The sequence below is a fragment of the Parasteatoda tepidariorum genome, chromosome 1 (assembly GCF_982258835.1).
Source record: "Parasteatoda tepidariorum strain Cologne lab strain chromosome 1, Ptep-v5.0, whole genome shotgun sequence".
Lineage (NCBI taxonomy): Eukaryota > Metazoa > Arthropoda > Arachnida > Araneae > Theridiidae > Parasteatoda > Parasteatoda tepidariorum.
The window spans coordinates 135,590,641-135,601,465 of NC_141755.1; the positions used below are offsets into that span (position 1 = coordinate 135,590,641).

The window sequence follows — 10,825 nt, forward strand, 5'->3', positions numbered from 1 at the left end:
TAATTATTTTTTTTATTTTGTCCATGTCACTCTACATTATTAGTGCCGATATCGCTACGTTATAATGCAAATATTGTAAAAGACGGGTTAGAAAGTTTCTTTGTAACCTACATTCAAAGTATATTAATGTCCACTCTTATTATAGGCATTTTTCTCGCTTACTTTGTAATTATTATTAATAACTGCATTTGAGTGGGTCATTAAGCGGACACTTTAATAATTTTTTTTAATTTTTGTAATCAAGTGAGAACTTTGATTTTCATGCCAAGTCAAAGGACAAGTGTCAAAATTTCTAAAAACATATAGTTATGCTAAGAAATATCTATAAAACATTTAATTATTTTTTTTATTTTGTCCATATCACTCTACATTATTAGTGCCGATATCGCTACGTTATAATGCAAATATTGTAAAAGACGGGTTAGAAAGTTTCTTTGTAACCCACATTTAAAGTATATTAATGTCCACTCTTATTATAGGCATTTCTCTCGTTTACTTTGTAATTATTATTAATAACTGTATTTGAGTGGGCCATTAAGCGGACACTTTACTAATTTTTTTTAATTTTTCTAATCAAGTGAGAACTTTGATATTCATGCCAAGTCAAAGGATAAGCGTCAAAATTTCTAAAAACATATAGTTATGCTATGAAATATCTATAAAACATTTAATAATTTTTTTTATTTTGTCCATGTCACTTTCGTTTCCCGCAAGTCCTTCCCTGGACTTGCGGGAAACGAAAAGTTATTATTATTTTTTTTTTTTTAAATCTTAATTTTCTACAAACAAGCCATTCCGAAGCTTAGTCCTTTTTCCTTACAGAAAAAGAATGTAAACTCTAATCTGAAATGCTGCAAGCGAAACAAGTGAAATGTAGGATAACAAAATAAAGGCAATAAGGACTAGTTCTAAGTTTAACTAAGACTAGAACATTATATATTCCAAGTTATCTTTGATATCTTCAAGTTGTTTTCAAACTGGAAATTGTTTTGTATCCTTTTGTTGATCAATAAATTTTCACCCCGGATGCCCCCGCTAGGGGGCGGGACGGGGCTGAGCTTTGAATATTCCAAGTTATCTATTTAACTGTATCATTTAAAAATGAAGTATAAAGTTTCAGACTTGTATAATTTGTAATTTAGCACTTTTATCTAAATGTTACATCTTTTTTAATAGTAAATTTTTGTATAATTTTATTATATACGAGCATTAAAATTGCGCTAATTTTCTTCTATAAATGCATATTTTACTGAGTAATCCTAATTCTGATAGAAAGTTGGCATCTCTGGTATTCATTTAAGGTATTGAATCTTGAGCTATTGGGAATTTTTTATATTTTTACATTTGTTTATTTATGTTTATTGTAAATTTCTAATATCAATCAAAAAAGTTTTATATCGGAACTCTTCACTAATCGAAAAAAAACAAAGCAAGACAGCGATAACTCGATGCTGTGACTCAGATTTAAAGGTGAATTGGATTTGACTGTCAGTCCAAGTAAAAAAATAGGTTTTCTTTAGGAAACTTCAACAGAAGGTCTTAGTCCACCTGGAACATTCGATGATGATGATTCAACTACAGCTACTCAGCCAAACAATTAACTTCTACCGATTAACTTCTACCGATAAAGAGGTCAAAAGTTAAGATACTGGATTGAATAGTTCATAAAATTGTGTGACTTTACAATTTGTCTGCTCCTGAAGTTGTTGAAAATCTAAATTAAGTTAATGTTCGAACGTAAGTCTCCGTGGCTGCGAAATAGTCTATTTCTATGTTTATTTGAAATTTAGTTTGTACTTCGCAGAATGATTGCGAAGAAGCTAACTGCCAATGTTTTTAGTTTTATTTATCGATTTATCTAAATTCCTAAAAGCTATTTAAAGATCTAATCAAAGAATGAAACTAATTTACAAATTCAGAAAAAGACAAAATGAGTAAGTAACTTTTTAAATAATAAATCAAAGTAGAAAAGCACTTTAAGTTATATTGTGATGAACCTTTTAATGATGAACAAGATTAATTATATTCCTTTAAGTGTTGGTTTTTATTTTTAATCCCTTTGAGCCTAATTTGCAAAAAGTGGAGCAGTCGGCATCAATGATTATGTTTTGTAATTTACACAAGGTATATTTTAGATATTTTTTTTCTCTTCAATTTTGGTACAAACCCTTAGTAAAAAATAAGTTTGAATGAAATAGTCAGTGCCAACATTCAAGATTATTAATAAAAAGATTACAAGATGTGAGCCTCAGATTGCATTTAACAATTTAACCAGTGTATGTGAGAGCGTTTGAATTGAATGTAAAGTCTTCTAAGAAAAAGAGTACATCTCCGATTGCGTATAAGTAACTCACCAGTTTGTGTTAGAGCACAAATAAAGTTTTATGCGAATGGCATATTCTGTTAAGAATTAATTTTAGACTTGATACCAAAAAGTGTGCCACTCCACTTTCACAGGATACCCAAGGCAAACAGTTTGATGACCACTGCTACGAAAACTTTAAAAAAGTTACTTAAAACTACTTAATTACTTAAAAGTGTAATCATTTTTTGATGCCTCTGTGTTGATTCAAATACTTTAATTTACTAACCAATTTGTGTTAGAGTAAAAATAAAGTTTCTTGCGAATGGCATGTTATGTTAAGAATTAATTTTAGATTTGAAATGGTGGATGCCACACTCACAGGATGCTATGGTGAACAGTTTAACCACTGCTGTAGTGTATCTACCACTACAAAAATACAATTCCAAATCACTGGTATATAAAACATGTTAACTAGATTCTATGTTGGGGTACCTTTGCTTAGATGAAGGTTTACATTGTCGATAACTACTATTCCCACGTTTGTGACCCGGGCGTGATGTCAACCTGCCTACCTTGAGAGAAACTACCACTTCGATACAAACATGCCTATTTCGATGGATGATTCACATTGAACAGTTGACTTGCTACTTGTGACTGTGACATTCTCTACCTCCTCACACTGTTGCTACTCAGTCTTGATCATACACGTCTTTGGCCTGACTGCTAATGGCAACACAGAAGGGACCACGACCGTGAACTTGATACAGCTCTCACAATCAGCACTCAAAAAGTATGATGATCTTAATACAGCTCTCCCGGCTTCTCACGAAATATCGATGAATCAACTAGGGGTATCCGTTCATCGAATTCTATCACAGATATAATTCTGGTGGGGGAGTACTGTAGTGTATCTACCACTACAAAAATACAATTCCAATTCACTAGTATATAAGACTCGATTCTTTGTTGGGGCTCCTTTTTGATAGATGAAGGTTTCCTTTATCGATAAATATATCCCCTCAACTGCTATAAAAAACTCAAAACTGCTAAATTATTTGAAAGTGTAACCATTTTTCGATGTCTCTGTGTTGATTCAACCACCTTAAATTTACATTTTGTTTATTTTCAGCTCTTCTAGTACTGTTGAAAGATCAATCCCCAAATGTGAGAATCAGAGTGGCTGAAGCATTGACCTTATTACACCATTATTGAGTTTAGACGACTTCCTTTGTTTGTTCTGCCTGCAAAAACTGAAGAAAAAATGTGCTTGCAACCTTTTTTTTAAAAAAAGAAAGCACAACAACACATATATATATACATATTTATATACAGTTTTCAATGTGTTGTGAGATTATTGTTAGAACTGAGAATACCAATGGATATTGGATTTTCCACAATGATCACAAATTCCAATTTTTTGACTCTTGTAAAAAATTTAAGTATCCGAATTTTTATTGTGTGATTTTTTTAAATTTAATTGCCATTATTAAATGTTAAGTTTGTTATTGCTGATTTTATTATTCCGTTACAAATTTTATGTTTCCACTATGGGCTCTCTGCACTTCCCTGTGATTGCTATGCAATCATTTTTTTTCCTTCCTAAAGATAAACAGATTGCTACATCACAAATTAAAAACTATCCTGAAAGATATGAATATAATGTATTTGACACAGATTTTGTTGCCTATTCTTTTGGGACAAAATTTAAACCTGATAATTTTGTTCAGTTATCATTGGAACTTCATTTACAACTTTGTTTTTATAATTCCTAATACTGTTGGGATGAAATTGAAATCTGATAATTTTGTTTGGTCACTGTTGAAACTTCATCGACAACCTTTTTTTTTTTTTAAAAATTCCTGTCTCTTGATTAGTTATTATAAAAACTTTTATTATCTGTGTATTACCCAAAATATTTAACAACTATGTGAAAATATAATTTTAAATGTTTTACAATTTTGTATTAATTATTTTTATTGCATTTTTTGACTGGTATGGTTTAATGTAAAACATATTATAAAGGCGAATGTAACTTATTTGTTACTTTATAATTTCGAACGTAGTTACATAACGTTTTAAATATGTTTATTATTAAATGTTTTACACATCTAATTTTGCATAATTATCAAAATCTATGTAATAATAGCAGAGAAGAGAAATAAAGTATAATAAATAAATATAGCTTTAAAAGGTTATAGATTGTAAATACAATTAGATAAAAATACAGAAGAAATATTTTACAGGTACAAAATGCCTTCAAAGCTTTAATATTTTGCCAAAGGCAACTAAGAAAATCTAAATCATTGTTAGGTAAGAATCATGTTACAATCAATAGAACAACGAGCATAAGTTTGATCATCAAGATTCTATGGTATTTCATTCAATTTGGTTGATTAAATGGAACACTGAGTTTTCAATTATACATAGATATTAGTTTATTAGACAACTGTGTTTCCTTTTCTCTATGAATAATAATTATATATATATTGAAATACTTTTGATTTTTTTTCTTCATTGAACTGGGATGCTTTATGCTTTCCATAGAGTACCTTATACCCAAACTTTCCTGAGATAATGGGGTGCTTACCAAAATACCTAAGGGACCATTGTGGCCCCTCCTGTCATTCTAGGTATAAAGTTCTATATATGCATACATTTCTATTAAGCTAACTCATGAATGATTAAATGAGCTCTTAAATTGGATCAAATTATGAAAAGTCAGAAGTACTCAACGTTTTTAATAAGTTACTTTTTAAATTACAGAGCAACAAAATACCAGAGGGGTATTTATTAAACTTGAGAGTGTAAACAATGAAAACTGCAGCTAAGAAATTTTTGAGAAAGCAAGAACTATTAACTTTTTATATTATTTCTTTTTTTTCTGAGAGGTTTCAATGTCAAAAGCTAAGCAAACCAAAATTGATAAAAAAAAATTATTATTAGTTCTAATGCTCTATAAAATTTCTTTTTTTATTTTTATTTTTTACTACAAATAATAAATACTACATATTTTTGGGATTTTAAGTGCTTGCTACTAAAAATTATTTTAAAACGTTTTAAGGTTATTTTGCTCTAAACAAATATTGGCTTGTTTAATTGGTAGATTTAAAAATATGTGGAATGATGCTAAGTCTCGCGTTTCAATGATAATGTTAAAGATTTTCTGTATAAAGAAATAATATCTTAGACTCTCTTTTAGATGTCGTTCCTTTTCTTTGTCTACTAACTAACCCTCTTGATTTTTTTTGGGGGGGGGGGTCATCTTTGTTTCTCGCTATCACAAAACAAATTTTCTTTAAAGAAAAAATCCTTCCATTAAATGTTCTTTAAATTTCTGTTGTTATGTTTAAAAAATAGTGCCAATCTGTACTTCAATGCTAATGTTTGCTTTTCTTGTGAATAACCAGTTGTGTTTTATTAGTTTGCTTCTTTTTGTCTAATTTTCTTGTAATATAATTTTTGAAGAATTACAATAAAAACATATTATTTATCTTACAGTATAAAGCATTTATTTTCTTTATGTACAAACATGACGAAATGTCAATCTAATTTTTTTTCCGTAATTTTACGACTAATGTTTTTCTTTATGAATCATCTACTGAAAAAAAAAAGCTTTTTTTTTTGCTTCATATTCAATGACTGAATTTAAAGTGTTAATATATTCCATAAATTACCAATCGTTTTATCTTGATGCTCGCTTCTTTACCTCACTTTTTTTTAATACAAGTTTTGCAAATTTATTTTTAAAAAAACTTTCAATTTCTGTTACAGTTACAAAACGTTTAACTTTCAGTCTATACCAATAAAATCTATAGCAGAAATGAAACTTTTTTTTCTTCTTTAAAAATTTAATAAATATATAAACTTAGTTATTCCTGGTGGGAATTTTAACTCAATCAGTTTGTAAATTATTCCATTGCACCAAACTCTTTGACACGCACTACTGATGTCAAGCATTAACATACCTGAAGTCTATTTTAAGTGTAAGCCTCTGCAAATGTTATTTTTGAGGTGTTAATCCACATTGTTCGTCTGGTAAACATGAAAGACAAGGCTTTAATTAATTGTAGACTATTCTCTTCAAGTGTGCAAAGCAAACTTATAAGTTGATAGCTGGAAGGTAATAGTAAATCTTTGTTTGCTTTAGATTAGCAGTTCCCAATATTTTTTGACTACGGAACCCTAAATAATTAACCTTCTTTCAGCAGAACCCCCAACTTTATAATTAAAGTTAATAAAGATAATAGTGAACCTTGTAGTCTATTAAAGACTATTTTTAAAATATTTTATTATTTTTAAATATTTTAACTTTTTTTTTGTGATAACATCTAAAAATTGGGAGAGATAAAGGACTCCGACCTCAATATGAATAATATAAATACTGTGTTGTTGTTAACCAATATTAATGATTCTAAATTTCTCTTTATAATCTTTTATTCTTTCTGAGTTCTTTATAATTTGCAATTTTAAAACTTATACGCAATAAGAGAATAAAATATCCCTTATCCAAGCAGTGGAGTTAAAAGAATAAAGTTTCACTTATCGTATATCATAGTAGGAAAGAAAGTAAAGAAAATAAAAGTAATTGCCCTACCACATTGTAATAACGGTTAGATAATAAAGGTAATCAATTATAAGAGAATAAAATTTCTTATCACAGTAGTAAGAGAGGAAAAATTAAGTAATCAGTGATAAGGGAATACAATTTCCTCTAATCTTAAAGAGAACAAATTTCTCTTATTACAGTAGTAGTGGTAAGAAAATAAATTTCCTTTATTGCAGCATTATCGGTAAACGGATATATTTTCCTTTGATATAGTAATATTCGAAAGATAAAACTGCTTTTATCTTAGATAAGGGTAAGAGAATAAAATACCTTTATTACAGTAGTAGCGGTAAGAAGATAAAATTTTTATTACTACAGTAGTAGTAATAAGAGAATAAAATTTCCTTTGTTATAGTAATATAGGAAAGATAAAACTGCCTTAATCATGTTAGTAGCAGTAAGAAAATAAATAAAAAAAATCCCTAAGATGAAAATAATCAGTAGTAACTTAAACAATCCCTTGTCTTTCCAAATCGCCAAAACAGAATGAAATTTTCTTTCTTCCGATCGTTGCGACGGTAAAAGAATAATAAAAATTAGTAGTACGAAAAAAAAAATTTACAATACCAGAAATAGGCAATTTGTTCCCCATGTCCATTCTCAACATTTCTGTCCAGTGCACTGTGGGCCAGAAGACCATGATCTTTGGCCAAAAGTCAAAAATTAAATTTTCCACTAAAATATGTGTAGACAGTTTTAATATAGCCCAAATTAAGTATTCATAATCATTCCAAACACTATAATTTACTTTTTATACCAACAAGAATATAATGTAATGAAAAATATGTTAAAAAAAATTTCTTTTTAAGTGTAACTTTTACATTTTTATTTCAAAAATATATATAGAAATGTCACCTTACTGTTGCATTTTTATCCGAGTAATTAGTCTGAAATTATAGTACAATTTTTCAATTTGTTGGATTAGTTAATACTCTTGACAAACTTTAGTATAGTTTATATCTTATCATTTGACATTTTACAATGTTTGAATGACTTTCGATACTTAGTTCCAAAAAGTTCCACGAGGTAATTAGCTAAACTTTTTGTTGTTGACTTCTCTAATGTTTCTTTTTTCGAAAAAACCTACCCCATTTTGCCCGTATTGTAAAGGTGGACTAAATATACCAAAAAACAAATATTATGTTTTTTTTAATATCTTCGCGTTATTTTGTAATATTACTTCGGAAATATAATTTGCTTTTCATTTTTAATATAAAATTACGAAAATTATTATATTTTCATTGCTATATTTAATTATTTAAACGTACTATATTATTTTTTTTATTTTTGCTCGTCATATTTCAGCCGCCATTTTTTTTCCTGGGTATTTTTAGTGTATTTCAAAATTTTAACTATGCATTTAATTTACCAGCACATAAGAACCCCCAAATTTTGAAACAAATTTTTCAAAATACTAATTTTGGCCACGAAACCTTGGATGCTGGTCAACTGTGCAGTGCATTGTAGCAGATATTGGTCATCGCTCCCTTCATCCATTCGACAAAAATCCTTCCCTTATTGTCATCGAAATTGGACCCGCAGACATTTTAGTTCGGAACCGAAATTTTCCTATATAAAGTTTCCGAGGCCTCGCTCCAGAAGGCATCCGGATCTTCCAAGGATTTCTTGTGCATATTCCAGAGCTCATCTGGGCATATCGCTTCTGCTCCTCCGTAGCCTCGTATGCGTAGTTCGTGTCCTGGTAGTTATCGTGCAGTACTAGTCCATTTTACGATCTCAATAATATAAAAGAGTTTGAAAGTCAACCTTTGCAGGGTTTCGTACCCGGAGCCTCCGGGACTACATATCTAACTTGCCCATAGCGCAACCAACTGCGCCACAATTCACATGCTAGCCCCACGAATATTTAGATTAAAAACACCACGTCCGGTTTAGTCAACAAAACTTATTTTGGCCCATTGTGGGCCCACTAATTGGTCTATAAAAAATTCCTTCTTTACAATTGTTTGTTACATTAACCTCTAATTTCGGGCCGAGTTTGAAATTAATAGGTTAATATTATCGAGAGTTACGGGGTGCGATGTGTGCGTGCCCACTGATACTACTTTTGTTCCTTTTGCAGTAATTATTCGCTCTTTAATAAAGAAAAATAATTCTTTTCATATATAGAACACTTTATTCACTTAAAAATATTGAAAAAGGAGTTAAAAAAATAACATTAAATAAAAATTATCCGAAATTTATCCGTTTATTAGCTATTATTCGCAATTTCCCAAAGGAAAAATAATTATTTCTATATACAGAATACTTGATTCACGTTAAAATGTCAATAAGTATATTAAAAAACATAATATAAAATAGGTAAAAAAAATTAAAGTCGACCCTCCCAGGGTTTCGAACCCAGGACTACGTATCTAACTTGCCAAAGCGCTACCAACTTCGCCACGCTTCACATGCCAACTCCGCGAATATTTAGATTTAAAATACCACATCCGGTTTAGTCAACGAAACTTATTTTGGGCCCACTAATTGGTCGTTAAAAAATTCCTTTGGGACAATTGTTTGTCATATTAACCTCTAATTTCGGGCCGAGTTTGAAATTTATAGGTTAATATTATAGAGAGTTACGGGGTGTGATGTATGCGCGCCCCCTGATACAACTTTTGTTCCTTTTTCAGCAATTATTCGCTCTTTAACAAAGAAAAATAATTCTTTTCATATATCGAACACTTTATTCACTTAAAAATATTGAAAAAGGTGTTAAAAAAATAACATTAAATAAATAAAATAAATAAATAAAAATTGTCCGAAATTTATCCGTTTATTAGCTATTATTCGCTATTTCCCAAAGGAAAAATAATTATTTCTATATACAGAATACATGATTCACGTTGAAATGTCGAAAAGTATATTAAAAAACATAATATAAAAAAAATTTAAAGTCGACCCTCACGGGATTTCGAACCCAGGGTAGCCGGGACTACGTATCTAACTTGCCAAAGCGCTACCAACTTCGCCACGCTTTACATGTCAACCCCGCGAATTTTTGGATTAAAAACACCACCTCCGGTTTAGTCAACGAAGCATATTTTGGCACATTTTGGGCCCACTAATTGGTCTTTAAAAAATTTCGTTCTTTCAATTGCTTGTTACATTAACCTCTAATTTCGAGCCGAGTTTGAAATTTATAGGGTTATATTATAGGGAGCTTAGGGGTGTGATGTGTGCGTGCCCCCTGATACTACTTTTGTTACTTTTTCAGCAATTATTCGCTCTTTAACAAAGAGAAATAATTCTTTTCATCTATAGAACACATTATTCACTTAAAAATATTCAAAAAAGAGTTATAAAAATAACATAAAATAAAATAAATAAATAAAAAATTATCCAAAATGTATCCGTTTCATAGCTATTATTCGCTATTTCCCAAAGGAAAAAGAATTATTTCTTTTAATAATTAAAGGAAAATAATAGGAAAAGAATTATTTCTTTAAGAATACTAGAATCTCGTTAAAATGTCGAAAAGTATATTAAAAAATATAATATTAAATAAGTAAAAAAATCTAAAATCGACCCTCACAGGGTTTCGAACCCAGGAACTCCGGGACTACACATCAGCCTTGCACACAGCGCTACCAACTGCGCCACGCTTCACATGCCAGCTCCGCGAATATTTAGCTTAATAAACCTACGCCCGGTTAGTCAACAAAATATATTTTGGCCCTTTGTTGGCTCCTAATTAGTCTATAAAAAATTCCTTTAGTACAATTGTTTTTGACATTAACCTCTAATTTCAGGCCGAGTTTGAAATTTATAGGTTAATATTATACGGAGTTACGGGGAGTGAAGTGTGATGTGGCTCGAGAAAGGTTCAAATTTCAGGACCCCCTAGCTCCCTTTAATATGAAGGTATAATTTTCTAACTCGAACCCTAAGTAGGGGCCTATGGTCCA

General features: G+C 30.0%; 1 long non-coding RNA gene across 3 annotated transcripts; it reads left to right on the forward strand.

Moving 5' to 3' along the window:
* The first annotated feature begins 735 nt into the window (after positions 1 to 735).
* On the forward strand, positions 736 to 5,802 carry LOC147817036 (uncharacterized). 3 transcript variants are annotated; one of them, XR_015429968.1, is made up of 3 exons: positions 800 to 991; positions 1,884 to 1,934; positions 3,435 to 5,802. It is a non-coding gene; the product is annotated as an uncharacterized LOC147817036 (long non-coding RNA). The 3 variants fall into 3 exon arrangements; XR_015429969.1 differs by lacking the exon at positions 1,884 to 1,934 and having other exon boundaries at positions 736 to 1,301; XR_015429971.1 differs by lacking the exons at positions 800 to 991; positions 1,884 to 1,934 and adding an exon at positions 1,310 to 1,737.
* The last annotated feature ends 5,023 nt before the right edge of the window (positions 5,803 to 10,825 follow it).